This window comes from Puma concolor, chromosome D2 (assembly GCF_028749965.1).
Source record: "Puma concolor isolate L17-30 chromosome D2, mPumCon1.1.hap2, whole genome shotgun sequence".
Taxonomy (NCBI): Eukaryota; Metazoa; Chordata; class Mammalia; order Carnivora; family Felidae; genus Puma; species Puma concolor.
The window spans coordinates 9,586,960-9,605,637 of record NC_141677.1 but is presented as its reverse complement, the minus strand read 5'-3'; the positions used below and the strand labels follow the sequence as shown (position 1 = coordinate 9,605,637).

General features: G+C 40.3%; 1 protein-coding gene and 1 long non-coding RNA gene across 4 annotated transcripts in view; both read left to right on the top strand.

Annotated features, from left to right (window-relative positions):
• Nucleotides 1-18,678, top strand: part of CHRM3 (cholinergic receptor muscarinic 3) — a 524,164-nt gene that overhangs the window by 64,826 nt on the left and 440,660 nt on the right. The gene's annotated exons all lie outside the window — the stretch shown is intronic.
• Nucleotides 13,845-16,171, top strand: LOC147575769 (uncharacterized). The gene is made up of 2 exons (XR_015241531.1): nt 13,845-15,405; nt 15,661-16,171. It is a non-coding gene; the product is annotated as an uncharacterized LOC147575769 (long non-coding RNA).

The following is an 18,678-nucleotide window of genomic DNA, read 5'->3' as shown; positions in this document are numbered from 1 at the left end:
AAAGAGAAAAGAAAAGTAAGAAACTATATAAGGAAAGAGTAGCATATATAGTATGTTGGGTGGTGATAAATGTATGGAGAAAAATAAAGCTGAGAAGCCATTGGGTTTAAGAAGACAAGACCTACCATAGACTGTGACTGTTTTTCCAGGCACATTCAAGCCATTGGATCCAAAGGCCCATATTTTTAAGATGCCTGGCTGGGTATAGGGATGTTCTGTGTGGCTGGAAAGCAAAGCTAAATGCATGATCCAGACTCTATTGTTATGGTTCTAACTAATACAATAAGCTGCAGATAAAAAGAAATAGAGTAAAACCTTGGATTGTCAGTAACTTGTTCTGTGAGTATTCTGTAAGATGAGCAAACATTTTTAATAAATTTTAACTTGAGGGGCGCCTGGGTGGCTCAGTCAGTTGAGCGTCCGACTTCAGCTCAGGTCATGATCTCACCACTCGTGAGTTCGAGCCCCGCGTCGGGCTCTGTGCTGACAGCTCAGAGCCTGGAGCCTGCTTCCGATTCTGTGTCCTGCTCTCTGCCCCTCCCTCGCTTATGCTCTGTCTCTCTTTCTCTCAAGAATAAATAAAACATTAAAAAATTTTAAAAAAATAAAAAATAAATTTTAACTTGATAAATGGGCAGCGTCTTGCAATACAAGTCATACATGACACTGAACATCTCATGATCACAGCTGAGTCAATGGTTTTTGAAATTCACTTTGATAGACAAGTGCTTTGGATGGCAAGCATGTTTCCAGAACGAAGTATGCTAGAAAACCAAGGTTTTACTGTATATTGCTTTCCAAACAGAAGTCCCTACTATGTCGGTACTAAACCAATATATTTAAAAGCATAGTATTTAAAATTAAACTGGAAGGAAAATAAATAAGGTGTAGCATAATAATTAAAATAATAAGGCATACATATTATGTCTAAATTACATAAGGTATCATAAATATTCAAGCCTTAAAACTCAAAGGGTTTTATTCTTGAATGTATTTAAAGGAATTTCCAAATTTTTCAAACCCTTGATTTAGACAATGACTGCTTTTAGTCTGCATTGTTATTATTTTATTTTACTTTATTTTATTATTTTATTTTATTTATTTTTTTTTGTAAGGTCCTCATCACATAGAGTCAGAAATTACTTGGTACTGTTCTGGAAATAAAGACCACAGACTCAAAAATTTTTAACTTAAATAAACAGGTATTAACATAATATTGTATATTAACTAAACTTCAAAAACATATGTAAAATAAAATAAAATAGAATAAAATAAAATAAAATAAAATAAAATAAAATAAAATAAAATAAAACAATAAAAATGAAGTGAGGTGAAGTGAAGTGAAGTGAAGTGAAGTGAAGTGAAATGAAGTGAAATAAAGAGACCCTGCAGATAATCTTCATGCAAGAGGAAGAAATGGGAGAAGTGCCATCAAAGTCTTCTGGCTATTTGATACTTTGGGTATATGGGCCTTATTTATACCCTTTATGCAGAAATGGCACATTATGTTCAACAGAGCTGTCAAGAATTTCTTTAAAAGAATTGTTTTCCCGGGGCGCCTGGGTGGCTCAGTCAGTTAAACGTCCGACATCGGCTCAGGTCATGATCTCACAGTTTGTGAGTTCGAGCCACGCATCAGGCTCTGTGCTAACAGCTCAGAGCCTGGAGCCTGCTTCAGCTTTTGTGTCTCCTTCTCTCTCTGCGCCTCCCCTGCTCACGCTGTCTCTGTCTCTGTCTCTCAAAAATAAATAAATGTGAAAAGAATGGTTTTCCCTGCAGTTAGATGTCTTTCCCCTGTGATTAGATGTTCTTCCTCTTGCTAAGTGTCAGGATTTCAGGATTTCTTGTAGCACAGGAGAGCTTTAGAGACAGGGGATTTGGTGATGTTGGCCATTGACTAGAGGTGTGGTGGTGGTATTTCCAAAGAACCAGGATGACGTTTATCACCTGGAGTCTGGGGTCTCCCCCCACCAAATGTAAAAGAAAAATCAAGTACTTTTTTTTTAATGTTTATTTTTGACACACACACACACACACACACACACACACACAGAGTGTGAGTGGGGGAGGGACAGAGAGAGAGAGAGGGCATGGGAGGGGCAGAGAGAGAGGGAGACACAGAATCTGAAGCGGGCTCCAAGCTCTGAGCTGTCAGCACAAAGCCCGATGCAGGGCTTGAATTTATTAACCGACAGATAGTGACCTGAGCCACAGTGGGCACTTAATCGACTTAGCCACCCAGGTGCCCCTCAAGTACTTTTTAAACAATAACCTTTCCACCTCCGGTTATTTCAGACCCACCGTGTATTTGGACCTACACAAGGAGAGTCTTCCTGACCAGGTGGCTGACATCCCAGGACAGGGAGGGGCTTGCCAGGGGGATGGGGCAGCTTTCTAGCAGGAGGAAAGACTTTCATGTAATATCCCCTTTTACTTGGCCAAATTCTGATGGTCTGTAACATAGTCAGTAAGTTACATGCGGAACAGAAGTTTCTTGGAAGTGGGTAGAGCCTTAAAAAAGAATAAGTCTTGGGGCGCCTGGGTGGCGCAGTCGGTTAAGCGTCCGACTTCAGCCAGGTCACGATCTCGCGGTCCGTGAGTTCGAGCCCCGCGTCGGGCTCTGGGCTGATGGCTCAGAGCCTGGAGCCTGTTTCCGATTCTGTGTCTCCCTCTCTCTCTGCCCCTCCCCCGTTCATGCTCTGTCTCTCTCTGTCCCAAAAATAAATAAACGTTGAAAAAAAAAATTAAAAAAAAAAAAAAAAAAAAGAATAAGTCTTTTGAATGGACTGAGGTTACTAGAAGAGAATGTAATGGGCTACGAGAACAGAAAATATTAATTTTCTTCTCTCTGTTTCTGCAAGTACCTTAAATGTTTTTTATTACATGAGTTGAATCTTTTCTATTTCCCATTAATTCCATAAGATAGTCATAATTAAAACTAAGAAAGAAATAAAGCTTACCAAGGAAAAAATCATTGTATTAGTTTCCCTTCATTTTTCTACTTACTCACATTACGATATAATATGGATGAAAATAAACTGTCTTTGAAAGTGTCTGTAAGAATCTATTTAATTTTCTTAAACTTCTCTATACCCTGTGGACAGGAACCTTTCCGTAGAATATAGATATTTTTTATATTTTGTTTAGTTTTTTAAATTTTCTTTAAACATTTATTTATTTTTGAGACAGAGAGACAGAGCACGAGTTGGAGAAGGGCAGAGAGAGGGAGACGCAGAAGCTGAAGCAGGCTCCAGGCTCTGAGCTGTCAGCACAGAGCCCAACGTGGGGCTCGAGCCCGTGAGCCTCGAGATCATGACATGAGTCGAAGTTGGACTCCTGTCACGTCATGAAGCTTAACCGACTGAGCCACCCAGGTGCCCCTATATATTTCATTTATTTTCCATGTTCTTTTCCCCCTCTGTTCTCTCTTGGGCATGGGCTTCTAACCCCCATTTTTCAGTCATAACTGAACCATTGATGCTTACTGGGGAGAAGCTCTGCAGTGTTAAGGAGAGATCTCTGCCTGAACTTGCCATCCTTCATCAAAGCCAGTGAAATCTTTTCATGTTAGGGGATGGATTTCCTACCAAACTCCATTCAAAAGTCATTTGTAACCAATGAAACTAGTGGTTGGTTTCAACTCAAGGTTAGATCTTGTATGGTTTTTTTCTCTTCTTCATTTCTGCTTTGGGCAGTTCTTCTCTGTTTTTATATATTATTGATCCTTTCTTATTCTATATTCCTTCACATAAAAAAATTCTGTACACTTCCCCCAAAAAGATTTAAGGTGATTTCCAAAAGTACTTGCACTACAACACAATAAAATTAAATGAAGTTGTTAAGGGAAGTAAAGATAGAAAAATAAATGAGCAAAACGGGCAATAAGTTAACATCAATTTGGCTGTGCTTAAAAGTGATGGGATAGAAATAGGATTATAGTCTCTCATCAGTCGACACACAAAGGAAAATATAAAGTAAAATGCAGTGGCCTTTGGGTTAAAGAAGACTCATAGAAAGAGTGTAATCATCCCCATGCGGCAGAGAGGACTTTCATGGTTCCTTATGCAGAGACATCGTGTCATGTGATGAGTAATATCTGTGATACTGATAGTAAGGACAAAAATGAAGTTCATTGCTCTGTTTCTTTTTTTTAAGTTCATTTGTTTATTTTGAGCGAGAGAGAGAGAGAGAGAGAGCAAGCAAGCGGGGGAGGGACAGAGAGAGAGAGGGAGACACAGAATCCGAAGCAGGTTCCGGGCTCTGAGCTGTCAGCACAGAGCCCGACACAGGGCATGAACCCATGAACCGCGAGATTGTGACCTGAGCCAAAGTCGGATGCTTAACCAACTGAGCCACCCCGGCGCCCCTGTCGGTTTTTTAAAACAAAGTACACTGTGGGAGGATTGGCTTCCTTCACCCTGTCGTACTTCCTTTACTTCTATGCTCCTCTTGTCTTGTGTATGTTAAATGCAGATTCTCTGCAAGCAAACCTTAGCGAATGTGCTTGTCTCCATAAACACACAGTAAATAATACAATTCCCTTGACAAAGTGAGCTCTTCAGGTGGTATTTCTGGTTGATTTGCGGTGTGCTTCCATCCAGCACTTGCAAACATACACCCTTTGCCCAGGAAGGTAACTGATACTATTTTCTGCCCCTCTTCCGTCCCCCACTCCCGACTGCTGCCAAGACCCCACCCACGTATGACACCTCCTCCTGTCTCCTCTCTGGGGACATCTTCGTGGATGACACCTTGACTTCATTTTTTTTTTGTCATCTTGCTTCCTGCAAGTTCTTTCTCCTCCACATTCTCGATTCTCTCCCATTTTCAAAAGTTGAATAAGTCAGGAAAAAAAGAACCTTATGTTGAACCTGCCTTTTGGCCTCTCCACCCTCAGGTAATACCACTTTTTTTCACAGATGAGTAGAAATTTTAATTTTCAAAATTGTGTTTGATGTAGCTATGAGTCGAACTTCTGTTTCTTGTATGCATTTAAACAAGTAAATAATTGTGATTGGGGGTGGGGTGGGGAGAGGTTGTCCTCAAATGTGAAATGTATGAATGCTAATTTTGCTTCAAAGGGAAAACAAAGGGATTCAGGGGCATTTACTATATTTGAGAACTGAGGGGCATTTATTTTATTTTGCTTCAAGCAGGTTTATGTGAGCAGAAGTGTTTATTGTGTGTTATGCCACTGGGTAGGTAAATAATGTACAGCTGGTAATACAAGAACCCATTTTTGTTACCCAAAGTTGATCTGTTTCAAAAGTTGTGATTTAGGAGCACCTGGGTGTCTCGGTCTGTTGAGCATCCAACTTCGGCTCAGGTCATTATATCACAGTTCGTGGGTTCGAGCCCCGCGTCGGGCTCTGTGCTGACAGCTCAGAGCCTGGAGCCTGCTTCAGGTTCTGTGTCTCCCTGTCTCCCTGCCCCTCCCCCACTCACAGTCTATCTGTTTGTCTCCTTCTCTCTCTCAAAACTAAAGATTAAATTAAAAAAACAAACAAACAAAAGTTGTAATTCTGAAATCCCATAGTTGTCAAAAGAAAACCGAAAAACTTTTCTCAATTTATGCTCTTGTGCCAAATCATAAATGCTTTTGTTTGGTTTTGTTTTTATAATACAATGCATCCCAGACTTTCATTTTGTACATTCACACTTTTACAGCTGCTTACAGGCTATGTGTAAAAATAACTTGACTACGAGTTCACTTTTCTGGCAGATTAAGATAGCAAAATAGATGATTGATTTTTCAGCCACTCAGACATGCTCTAATTAGAGATAATTTTTAAATGTGTACAATACTTTTAGATTAACTTTACATATAGTGTGTTTGACACCAAAAATGGTTTTGCTAGCTTTTGAATTTATATTTCAAGTTTAGTTGACAGCTATTTCTCCAGCTTCCTTCCTTGATAGTTATATTTTACTAGCATAGTGTTTTGAAATTCCAGACGACGAACGAAACTTACTCTTTTCAGACATTTTATGTAATCGGTCGTAGACAGTGTTACGTCTCTTCGACTTCAGGTTGACAAAATTAATTTTCTGATCGCCGGTCAGTAAATACATAATGAGAGGAATAGAGAAACTGTATGAGTCATGATTCCTAGAAAAAGCAGCTCACTTTTATGCAGCCAAAATACCTAACTCCCATTTTATATTATTCCGGACTATGTATAATGACTTCATTAACTGAACAATGTAGTTCCCAGAGTGGAGACTATTCACACTGTAGTGATTGCAGCGATGAGATGAAATGATACCAGCCTTGGGATGGTATGTAACAGAGGATAGTAAGCAATTAGGAAGCAAATAAACAAATAGATAAGTAACGGCCCATTGTATTCGTGTGGCAATTTTGGGAGACTTTATTTTCCAACCAAAGTCAGAACTTGTTTCCACGTATAATCTAGTTTTCATAAATTTTGGGGTGTGCCCTGAGAGGCTTTCGTGACCACATCCATTCGGATTCTCCTTGTTCCTCCTTGCCCGTTCCTTTGTTCTTTTCCTGGACCTGTGCTTCTCTGCTCTGTGATTCTGTGCGAGCACCCGAGCAGAGCTTTCTGAATCTGTCACTGTCACATTTATCTTTCTTAAATACTGCTCCCACGATGACTCTTCTCTGCAAATGCAAGTTTAGCTCTTACCTGTCTGCTCTTAGAGCTAGAATCTAAAAACCTGTGTGTCTTCCTTCCCCACTTGTCACTGGCATGCATTCTCTCTTTCCGTCTGACTTGTCTTCCTCTCCTGCTGGACTTCACTTCCCAGTCCTGTGAACTCATTCCTTCCCTGCTTTCCGCGGGGGGTCTTTCTCCCTCTGCCCGGAACGTGCTCTTTTTCATCCCCAAAGCTGTGTGATGCTTTCAGCGGCATGCTTGCGGTTGGGGTTTGTTTCTGGGTGTGATGGATTAAAGATGACCACAAGTTATTGCGCATTCTTCCTGCCGAGATGTGATGACCGTGTCCCCTACCCCTGAACATGGGCAAGTCCTGGACTGTTCTGACTAACACAGAATGTCAGGAGGGACACTGTTGATTTCCATTCCTGAGGCTCAAGAGATCGGCAGCTTATGCTTCCTTCCTCCTGGAGCACTCACTGTCCACTCCCCCAGCCTCTATTTAAAAAGTCTGACTACCCTAGGTGGTCCTGTTTCCTTTTACTAAAGAATGACTGTAAGGGTACCTGGGTGGCTCAGTTGGTTAAGCATCCGACTCTTGATTTGCGGCTCAGGTCACGATCTTGAAGTTTCTGAGTTTGAGCTCCATGTCAGGCTCTGTGCTGACAGTGCGGAGTCAGCTTGGGAATCTCTTTCTCTCTCTCTCTCTCTCTCTCTCTCTCTCTCTCTCTCTCTCCCCCTCTCTCTGCCCCTCCCCTGTGTGCGTGCTCTCTGTTTTTCCAAAGTAAATAAACATAAAAAAAAATAAGTGACTATAATGGGTTCCTGACTCTAACTTATGTTTATATTTGAGACTTCCCCCGAAACAGTGGTCTCCAAAGTACAAAAGACAATCTACTTAGGTGTAGGAAGTAAATATTATCATTTGCATTACTATGTTTTTTTTGTAGCATATTTTTAAATTTCCCTTAGGTGCATCATTTCTATTTTAGTGACATTATAATGTATAATACATGGTTGTGATTTATGTATAAATATACACCTATTTGAGGCATGTGCATAAATATTTTTTAATGAAAAAGTTGGATTGTTAACAAGATCAAAGTCTATGAATCTGTAAACATCAAAATCATCTTTGGGGTGCCTGGGTGGCTCAGTTGGTTAAGCGTCTGACTTCGGCCCAGGTCATGATTTCACGATTTGTGGGTTCAAGCCCCATGTCGGGCTCTGTGCTGACAGCTCAGAGCCTGAAGCTGCTTTGGATTCTGTGTCTCCCTCTCTGCCTGCCCCTCCCCAGCTTGTGCTCTGTCTCTCCATCTCTCAAAAATAAGTAAATGTTAAAAAAAATTTTAATCATCTTTAACCTATGTGTGTATACGCATACTAGTGTTTCCTAAAAGAAGAGCAATAATTAACGACTGATGTAGCATTGCAAGTCCCTGAAAGGGAGAACGCACAAATAAAAGGCAGTGAGCCAAGGTCTCTCCTTGCAGAATTCCAAAGTTATGCCTCTAATTTGATTTATTCCCCCAGAATCGAATTCAGTTTTAGGTGCCTACAAAATTTCTCTCCACGAATGTTTCGTAATAATATCAAAGCCTATAAACGGAGAGGTGGTGTTTTCCAAGTTTTCTTTATTTATACAGTGACTGCTCAATCCTTAACACCCGCGATAAGCCAGTGCAGCTCTGTGCTGCTGTGTGCCGACCTTCCAGAATTGGGGAAGGGTTGGCCCCGTCTCTCAGTTCACAGTGCGTTAGTGAAAGCTGTGCTCTGGGCTTTCTGGAGAGAAGTGACGTAACAAAAAGAACCTTGCAGGCTTACGGGATGCCATCAAGAAAAGCAAAAATCTGGACATGACCTAAGACATCTGTAGGCCAGGGAGCTGTTCATTCTGGCTACGGCGCAGGGTATGTGTAAGAGGAAATGGGCCGTTGGATGGGCGAGGTGTAGTATCAGGTCTCGAATGACAGGCCAGGAGTTTAAATATTCCTCCGCGGCTGAGGAAAGTAGTTTTTGACGCAGGCAAGCAGGAGGTTGAGCAGGATGGCATTGACGGTGCTGTGCTCGTCAGGGTCCTTCCGTGGACTTCTTGCCTGTGTTTGCCGTTCGTATGCAGCACTACACTTGCGTTTGCTTCCACAGCTAAGCCAGGAGGTGTGTAAGGTCAAGGGTCACTTTCGATTCTTCTGGGTCCCCGCTGCCTCGGGGAGGGGCAGCGAACTTAGATTCCAGTAACGCCCCGTCGTCCTGCGTAATTGCAAACTTCCCATCTGGGTGCTGAGATACGTTTCTGAGAAAAAGGGGTCTTAATTTCCAGTATCAGTTTTGTATTATGTAGCAGTTATTACTGTAAATTGCAAGTTGCAATTCTACTCCAGTCGTTTGGGTTCATGTACATCTAAGATGGACAGGAGGATGCTATCTACTATCATCTGTCCTAATAACCGGGTGGTAAAACCGGACGCAGGCGGTTTCTATCAGCTTCTCATGGTCACTAACTGGAGCAGGTGCAGGCCTGAGACTAATGTTCAGATGTTTGGGTCTTTTTCTGTGCCCCTCCTAGTCTCTCTAGAAGGTATTTACAATCCTTGGAGAAAGAGTGATGCAGTTTCTAAGGTACTAAACAAGTGTTTTATTGTTGGCCTCTTTAAATAGGTGATTAAGTATACCGAATCTTTTCCTCTGGTTATTTCATTTTTTTCTTTTTTCTTCAACACAGTACACTTAGCAATTAAGAAAGTGGCCGTGTCACGTTGAACACTACATCCCTCGGAACTTGAAACACAGATTTCATGCTTAGATGTGCGTGCTTGTTTTCCTTTTGTTTTTTAAAAAGTTCTCTGTGATGAACAGTTTCCAATGATGGGTGAATGAGTTTAAATGCCTTTAGATCTTAAGAGAGCACAGACAGTAAGAAAAAAAATATCTGGAGGCATTGAATATATTCTACAAGTTTTACCTGTTGGCTTCATTTTAAAGTATGCAGCTATTGTGCTAATATTGAATAGCACGTGACACCTTTGCTGAGATAGGTTATTGCTTGGGTTGAAGAGAATTATGATTAATGACATACTCTTGCTTAGTGGGTTGGCTCACTTTTATTTTCTGTATTTCCCAGAATGCCATCCTTAAAATAGAACTCATCATTTTCTCCACCAATGTTTCCTACCCCCTCCCAACTTTATTCCAAGATGAAAAGATGACAAAATGTGATCATTTGTCTCCTCGAAGTCTGAGGGTGTTAAAGAGTTCTGAGTGGTGAAACAGATGGAATTGTGCTAAAAAGCACATGGCCCCTTATAATTTTTTCTTTAAAAAGATCCAAAACTTAGGCTTAGTAATAGAATATACTTTGCTATTCTTGAGTAACACATAAAGAAATCTTTGCTTCTCCCTATTCTGACTCACTGCTCTTTTCCCAGAGTGCAAAATGTCCATTTTGGATCAGTCATTGAGAAATGCTGATTTAATAGACTTCCAGAAAAGGCTGACCATGGTGGGTAACTCTATGGATACGGGAAATAAAGTATATCAAATTATAAGATTATTACCAAATTTTCTTCTGACTTTGGTGACCAAAAGAAGTCTTTAGATGCTTTTACCCCTGCAATGTCTTTTTACCATTACATAAACGTTAAATATATTTTTTCTATAAATAGTGACTCAGTATGAACTTATTTTAAAGTATGGGTTTTCTTTTTTGTAAATTAAATTCATTGAAGTTCATGTCTGGTATGATGGTTTTGGCAAACGTGAAAGTGATAGGTGCCAATTCTATACGATTGAAATTTCCTGTTTTCGGAGGAATTTTTGTCAACTCCTAGAAACCGTACTACGGTCTTTACATGAGGATCTTTAAATTCCTTGCTTTAGGTGGTGTACTCAACTATTTGAAACAAAGCCATCTTAGTATTTAGCATTTGACGTACTGAAATTAGAAACAGGAGAATTGGACATAATTCCTATGACTTTATCTTAGAATTTAGTGCCAGATATGTTTTAAGCGATTAATGTGTAATGACAATATATTCTCATGTACAAAATACATTGAAACAGGCCTTCAGACACAGATCTCAAATAAGGAAACTCAAGTATCTACTGTGTGGCTCCTAGAGTTCAGTCTCTTAGCCACTTTTTTTTTTTAATATGAAATTTATTGTCAAATTGGTTTCCATACAACACCCAGTGCTCATGCCAACAGGTGCCTCCTTAATATCCGTCACCCACCCTTCCCTCCCTCCCACCCCCCGTCAACTTTCAGTTTATTCTCAGTTTTTAAGAGACTCTTATGGTTTGCCCCCCTCTCTCTCTAACTTTTTTCCCTCTTTCCCTCCCCCATGGTCGTCTGTTAAGTTTCTCAGGATCCACATAAGAGTGAAAACATATGGTATCTGTCTTTCTCTGTATGACTTATTTCACTTAGCATAACACTCTTCATTTCCATCCACGTTGCTACAAAAGGCCAGATTTCATTCTTTCTCATTGCCACATAGTATTCCATTGTATATATAACCCACAACTTCTTTATCCATTCATCGGTTGATGGACATTTAGGCTCTTTCCATAATTTGGCTACTGTTGAAAGTGCTGCTATCAACATTGGGGTACATGTGCCCCTATGCGTCAGCACTCCCGTATTCCTTGGGTAAATTCCTAGCAGTGCTGTTGCTGGGTTATAGGGTAGATCTATTTTTAATTTTTTGAGGGACCTCCACACTGTTTTCCAGAGCGGCTACACCAGTTTGTATTCCCACCAACGGTACAAGAGGGTTCCCGTTTCTTCACATCCTAGCCAGCATCTATTGTCTCCTTATTTGTTCATTTTAGCCACTCTGACTGGCGTGAGGTGATATCTCAGTGTGGTTTTGATTTGTATTTCCTTGATGAGAAGTGATGTTGAACATCTTTTCATGTGCCTGTTGGCCATCTAGATGTCTTCTTTAGAGAAGTGTCTATTCATTTTTTCTGCCCATTTCTTCACTGGATTATTTGTTTTTCGGGTGTGGAGTTTGGTGAGCTCTTTATAGATTTTGGATACTAGCCCTTTGTCCGATATGTCATTTGCAGATATCTCTTCCCATTCTGTCGGTTGCCTTTTAGTTTTGTTGATTGTTTCCTTTGCAGTGCAGAAGCTTTTTATCTTCATGAGGTCCCAATAGTTCATTTTTGCTTTTAAGTCCCTTGCCTTTGGGGATGTGTCTTAGCCACTTTAAGAAAGAAATGGCCAGAAGACAAAATGAAGCAGGAGATAACTGTATACAAGTCCAGGAAATTCATTAACAGACCATTATTAGTAAATGATGTCATCTAACTACCATATTCCTACAGAAGGAAAAGTTATTCTGGGATTATAAAAGCCAAGATGAGTAAGGGAAGACCAGAGGTTGTTAATTCCTATGAAAGTCAGGCGTAATAAGAAATAGAGATTAGACTCAGAGTCAAAAGGCCTGAGTACTAGACAGTACTTCTCATTTATCTTACAGAGAAATCTGGGTAATTTATTCAGCCTGGGTCTCATGGTCTCCTTCCTTCAAACTAGCCTGTTTTGTAGTATTTCTGTGGAGGGTCAGACAGATACAGTATATGTTAAAGTGCTTTGCACTTTCCTGACTGTTTCTAGCTAAAACAGACGGTACCTTGGGTTCCAACCCACTCCCTCCCATACCTTGTGCATGCAGTTAATTCCGCCCATTTATTTGACATGTCTCTCTCTTTGTTAGACTGTACGCTCTTCAAGGTCTATATCTGAATCATTTTGGTATCTGTAGCTCCTGACACAGTGAACATTCTTAAACGTATGAGTGAAGGAATAAGCATTATTTGCACAATCATGACTACATAAGCAAATCTTCAGCCTGGTTGCTAAGTAAACTTAGTGGATGTTCTGGATACAAACTCTGAGCACTTTCTTGGATTCCTTCGATGGCCTCCTTCTTTCCAAAAGCCCCACCTGTTCCTGGGACTGTGTCCACCCTCCCTTGTCAAGCGCCCTCTGTAGGCTGGAGTCTGAGGTGATACCCAGGGGCTGTGTGGCTCTTACACCACACCCACTGAGACTTACCTGTGCCAGTCACCCTGTGGAGGATTGAATAGTGGTGTCCACATTCTAACCCATGGTACCTGTGATTGTGACCTTATTTGGAAATAGCATCTTTGTGGATGTGATTTAGTTAAGGATCTTGAGATGAGATCATCTCTCTGAATTCATGACTGCTGTTCTTACATGAAGAGAGGAGGGACATTTGAGACACATAGACACAGAGAAGATGGTGATGTGCAGGTGCAGGCCCAGAATGGAGAAATACAGCTACAAGCCAAGGAATGCCAGGAGGTGCCAGCAGCCACCAAAAATTCAGAACAAATTCTCCCTCAGGAACCAACCTGCCAGCATACCTTGATTTCTGACTTTTGGCCTCCAGAGCTGTGAGAGAATAAATTTCTGTTGTTTCAAGCCACACAGTTTACAGTAGTCGTTCATGGAGGCCCCAGAAAACTAATAAACATCTCACCATTCTGGTAGAGGAAATGTTACCCTATGGGCTTGGATCTGGATCCCAGAGTGGTCCTCAGGAAGCATCTCAGAAGTGTGGATGCATGACACCCGTATAGCTTGAGCCAGCTGGAAATAGGAGCAGCCAGTCAGAAAGTGCTCCCCTCTGTTCATCCTTTCTTGGAACATGCCACTATGTGGTTTCTTATTTCATACTTTCCAGGGAAGCGCCTCCCTATCACACTCCCCAAGCTACCTACAGCGTTTCCCCCCAGTTCATCGTGGAGGCCAGCACTGTAATAACATCACATGACATTGTTTTGTGTTTTCACTTTGCCTCGCTTCCTTCCTTCCTCCCCATCACCTCCACAGAATTGCACCTCACAGAACAAAAGTATCAGTATTTTAATACTTGCTTCAGGCTCTGCTTTGTAAAAGACTTAGCTAAGACAGTGTGTGTATTAAGTTGAAGAATTACAACAAGGCTTTCATTTTTACTGAATTCACTTCCTGAAAACTTCTTGGTGAAATAGAATAGTTTTTAGCAGAAACAATCTTAGGGGCTGAATTCCTCGCCTAGAATCAAATACATCATTTATATAAACAATAAGATTTCATATAATTATATGTAAAGGCTATATGTTTTTAATTGTTTAAATAGTCCTGTTTAGTTAGGATATAAACAGTCCTAAGAGGGGGCACCTGGGTGGCTCAGTTGGTTAAGCATCCACCTTTGACTCAGGTCATGATCTCATGGTTTGGGGGTTCAAGCCCCATGTCGGGCTCTGTGCTGACAGCTCAGAGCCTGGAACCTGCTTCAGATTCTGTGTCTCCCTCTCTCTCTTCCCCACCCCTGCTTGTGCTCTGTCTCTCTTTGTCTCTCAAAACTGAATAAATGTTAAAAAAATTTTTTTAAATATCCCTAAGAAATGGGCATAAATTCATGACCATGAATTATATGAGAGAACTCAATGACTCATTAATTGCACTTTGAAGAATTTCAAAATAACTTCTGCATTTACAAAACTAAATTTTTGTTAATGTTTCATTGTTGCTAGACTTCCTTTCTCTAGCAAATGGGCCAGGAGCTCAGCCGAGGGAGAGAGAAAGCTGGGCTGCCAAGTGTTGGAGGAGCTGGAATATTTGATGAAGGCAAAAAGCCAAGCATGAAAGAGTTAAACCTTTCATCACTGAGGTGTCACTATAAGCAACTGTCTAATATTGGAGGAGGTGCTGAACTCGCCCGTTGCAACCTTCCCCGTGAAATGGTGCACCAGTTGATGGTCAGGTGGTTCAGCACAGAAGTCTCACTGTAGACAGAGCTTTGATTGAAAGCCTCTGGCAGATTTATGGACCCTGGCAGGGGTGGGGACACAAAACAACAAGGCAGGCAAAATCTAGTAGTGGAAAAGCACTGGATACTGAGTCAGGGTGGGGGCAAGTTGTCTTCATGTGTTTCCCTCCCCCCCTCCCCATAAGGAGGTCCTGGCAGAGCCACCTGAGGAAAACTCTGCCTGGGGTCTTAGACAGAGAGACCTAGGAATGAAGGCACCAGGGCTGGATATGCAAATGTGGGTAAGAGCATGACCAGCAAGGGGCTGGGGGGCCCTGAGTTTTGACCGTAACTCCCCTCTTTTAGACATTGAGCGCACCATCTGTGCACGAAGTCTGGCGTGGAGAGGACAGCTTTCCCCCATGACATCTGCCAGAGAAAACCTGCATAACCGCCTGTGGTCAGTTCTGAAGAAATCACACATAGGTTTTAACTAAGAGCCCAATTCCCCAAGTGGTGTTGTTTTGTTTTGTTGTTTCCAGGTAGGAAGGACACCCCGCCGAGTGGGGGCAGGTAACCAAATATTCTGCAAACAGCTCCTTGGAGTCGCATGCATTTATCATGCTGGGTCCAACATCACTTCAGGGAGGAGCACAAGTGACTGGAAGCTTATGAGCCTCATATACAAAGCTAACTTATTATACATCTCTGCTCTTCTCCTAATGACACCATTCCTGGCCCATCCTCTTCCAGACAGCCCTGAATGGCCTTTTCTTGTCCTCAGGTGTGGGCACTGAGAACTTTTCTTAGCACTCATCTTAAATGGTTCTATACTGATTCTGTTTTTCTTACGGATTCGGTGCTTGTGGTCACCTAATATTGTACATTCTATGGTTTTCTCCCTGCTTGCCATAGCCTGCCTCTATAGGAAACCCTCGTTGCTAGAAACTCCTGAAAAGAATGAACAGACTGATAGGCCATATTCATTGACAGCAGGCAAAATGCAGTATCAGAAATAGGTCAGTTCTCGGGGCGCCTGGGTGGCGCAGTCGGTTAAGCGTCCGACTTCAGCCAGGTCACGATCTCGCGGTCCATGAGTTCGAGCCCCGCGTCAGGCTCTGGGCTGATGGCTCGGAGCCTGGAGCCTGTTTCCGATTCTGTGTCTCCCTCTCTCTCTGCCCCTCCCCCATTCATGCTCTGTCTCTCTCTGTCCCAAAAATAAATAAAAACGTTGAAAAAAAAAATTAAAAAAAAAAAAAAAAAAAAAGAAATAGGTCAGTTCTCTTCAAATGGGGGAGGCCCAAGTGCCAAGACCAGACAGATTTATTTTAAAAATATAAAGCAGGTAACATTTTGCTTTTACACATATCAACTTAAGAATCTAGACTAGTGAAAATATCACGGCATTGGTGCAGTTATAAACAGTAAACCAAGGAAATAACAAAGATCAGAAATAGTCTCACATACAAAAGCGTTCTTGATGTATGATAAATTGGCATTTAAGAAGAACACATAACTTTTTGAGGCACTGGGGTGGCTTCAGTTCAGGTCATGATCTCACCGCTTGTGAGTTCGAACCCCACGTCGTGCTCTGTGCCAACTTGCTCAGAGCCTGGAGCTTGCTTCTGATTCTGTGTCTCCCTCTCTTGCTACCCTTCTCCCACTCAACGCTCTGTCTCTTTCTCTTGAAAATAAGTAAATGTTAAAAAAAAATTTTTAATAAAAATAAAAAGAATACATTTTTTTAAAATGGTGGTGGAATAAATGGGTGTATGTAAAGACAAACCAATTTAAAAGTAAATCTTTGGTCCATTAAATACTAATTTTACAATATGAAAACAATATACAAGAATCTTTTTGTGAATGAAGGGAAATACGTAAATTCTTAAGTCGAATGCAAAAACCATCTCACAAGCAAAAAGGCTGAAAATTTTAAGTAGAATGTAAGCATATCCAAGCAAAACTTTTAAAAAGATGCATGAAAAAATTAAAAACAAGTCACAGATTGGGGAAATACATCTGCAGCACACATTATAAAGCACGGATGGATATTTAGACTCCAGTATATAGAAAATTCTTTTTATAAAAAAAATTCTTACATACAGCAAGAAAAAGATAACTCAGTAAAAGAAATAAAGAAAAGAGAAGAACAGGCAGTTCACGTAGGAGATGGTCCAAATGGCTGCAAAAATGTGAAGCAAGCAGAGCTCTCATGAAATGTTGGGTGAATCATTTGTGTAATTAATTTGGACTGTAATTTTACAATACATAGTAATGCAATTTTATTCCCAGATGTTGATCTATTGACCACATTGTGTGTAATAATGAAAAAAATGTTAACAATCTACATGATAATAACAAAACAGGTAAATAAATCATGGTATACTGATGTTGGGGAATAACATAAATGAATGGACCTGTGTTCTGAAGTCAATGTGGATAAACGTACCTCCTAAATACATTTAGCAAAAGCAAGTTAAATAAGTAAAGGAGTTTTCAGAGGTGTACCTACGGTATTATACCATTTCAGTATTGTTAAAACACTGGTATTATTTATGTGTACATATGTTTGTAGTAATACCAAATTCGAGGTCATGGTTCCTCTGAGAGAGTAACAGAGAAGAAATGGTATCAGAAAGGGCTTCAGTAGAATCATTATCTTATTAGAAAAGAACCCAAACCAGCAAATAGTAAGATTTGGAAAGGCTGTGTGTAAGAGAATGATTTGCCAAAGTTATTTCACAATGCAAAACAAGAAATAAAAAGTCTTTATCCATATAAAGGCGTTCCATTTTATTTTAAAAGATAACATCTAAAGCATCTAAAGATGTCATTTTTACTTAATGAAATGACAAAAGCCTTTAAAAAAAAAAAAAAAGAAAAAAGAACCAGCAAAAATATATTGAAACATAGCCCTCCTAAGCTTCATTGTGACTGAATTGGTAAAAGTCCTGGAGGTTAACATGGCGTTACTTAATGCCTCATGCCTTTTGCCCTGTTATTGTTTCCAATTCCCTAACTCTGTTATAAATAAATAATTAGAGGTGTAGTCCAAGATATATGAGCAATATATAAAATCACAACAATAAAAAGTGAAAAGGTGGCTATTGCATATATATTGTATGTATAAGTATAAATTTATATATACATGTAATTTTGTTTGTTGGTGTATCTGTGAGTAGACTATTACATGTATATGTTTTTGCTGATTTATTTTGTTTACTCTTATGTTACCATGTCACCAGCACTGGGAATACTGACTGATGTCTAATTGTGCTCACTGAATTATTGTAGAATGATATATTGAGGAAATATAATGATACAGTTTTTTCTTTCTTTTTTTTTTTCAGAGAGAGAGAGAGAGAGAGCACGCATGCATGTGAATATGGGCAGAAAGGGCAGAAAGACAGAGAGACTCTCAGGATCCCACAACCATGAGATCGTGACCTGAGTGGAATCAAGAGTTGGGCACTTAACCTACTGAGCCACTCAGGTGTCCTGTAGCAAATAATTTTTAAAAGATAAAGACAGTGTTGAGAACTAATGTAATCAATGGCAATTTGCTTGCAGGGATGGGCTATGCCTACACAGAACCTAATCATTACAGATAAAAGATGTCTTCCAAAAAGGATCTGAAATCACTTTTAGTTAGAGTCTAAGAGGTAGCAAGCATCAACTTTTTTGAATATCATAAGCTGATAAAATGTTACAGTATCAGACCACATTTACAGCAAACAAGATAAACTAGGCATTTAAATAAGTTGGTAATACTTACTACTGGGGTTATACTCAGAGACAGTGATATCACCCACTCACAAAAATGAGATTAAACCATATTTTTACTTACATATTTGTTTGGGGGCACCAAAATACCGGATAGAAATATGCAGTTAAGAGGAAGTTATGTGAAAAACAACAAAACAGTTAGGAAAATGCGATGATGTAACTGGTAAGTAAATTAAGTTGACAAAATAGGGTACAGTGTGGTTAAGAAACAATTAAGTTAAAACAAACCATCCATGTTGTGTCTGTGAGGAATATATACAAGTGAAACAAAGAGCTGGCAGGAAAGTTAATAAAGCAGAGAAACATCTTCCACAGTGTGGAAACCAGGTGGCTGCTCTATAAGCGAAAGTAAATCTCTAACCTATTTCTGGTGTTAAGTTCTCAAGTCCTGGTGAAAGGAAAGTCTGATTCTTCCCTCAATGGTTAACTGAATAAAGATATAAAAAGGCCAAAGAAAGGTCAAATTTAGACAAGACCGACTTCTCCACACCAGCAGCCTGACGTGG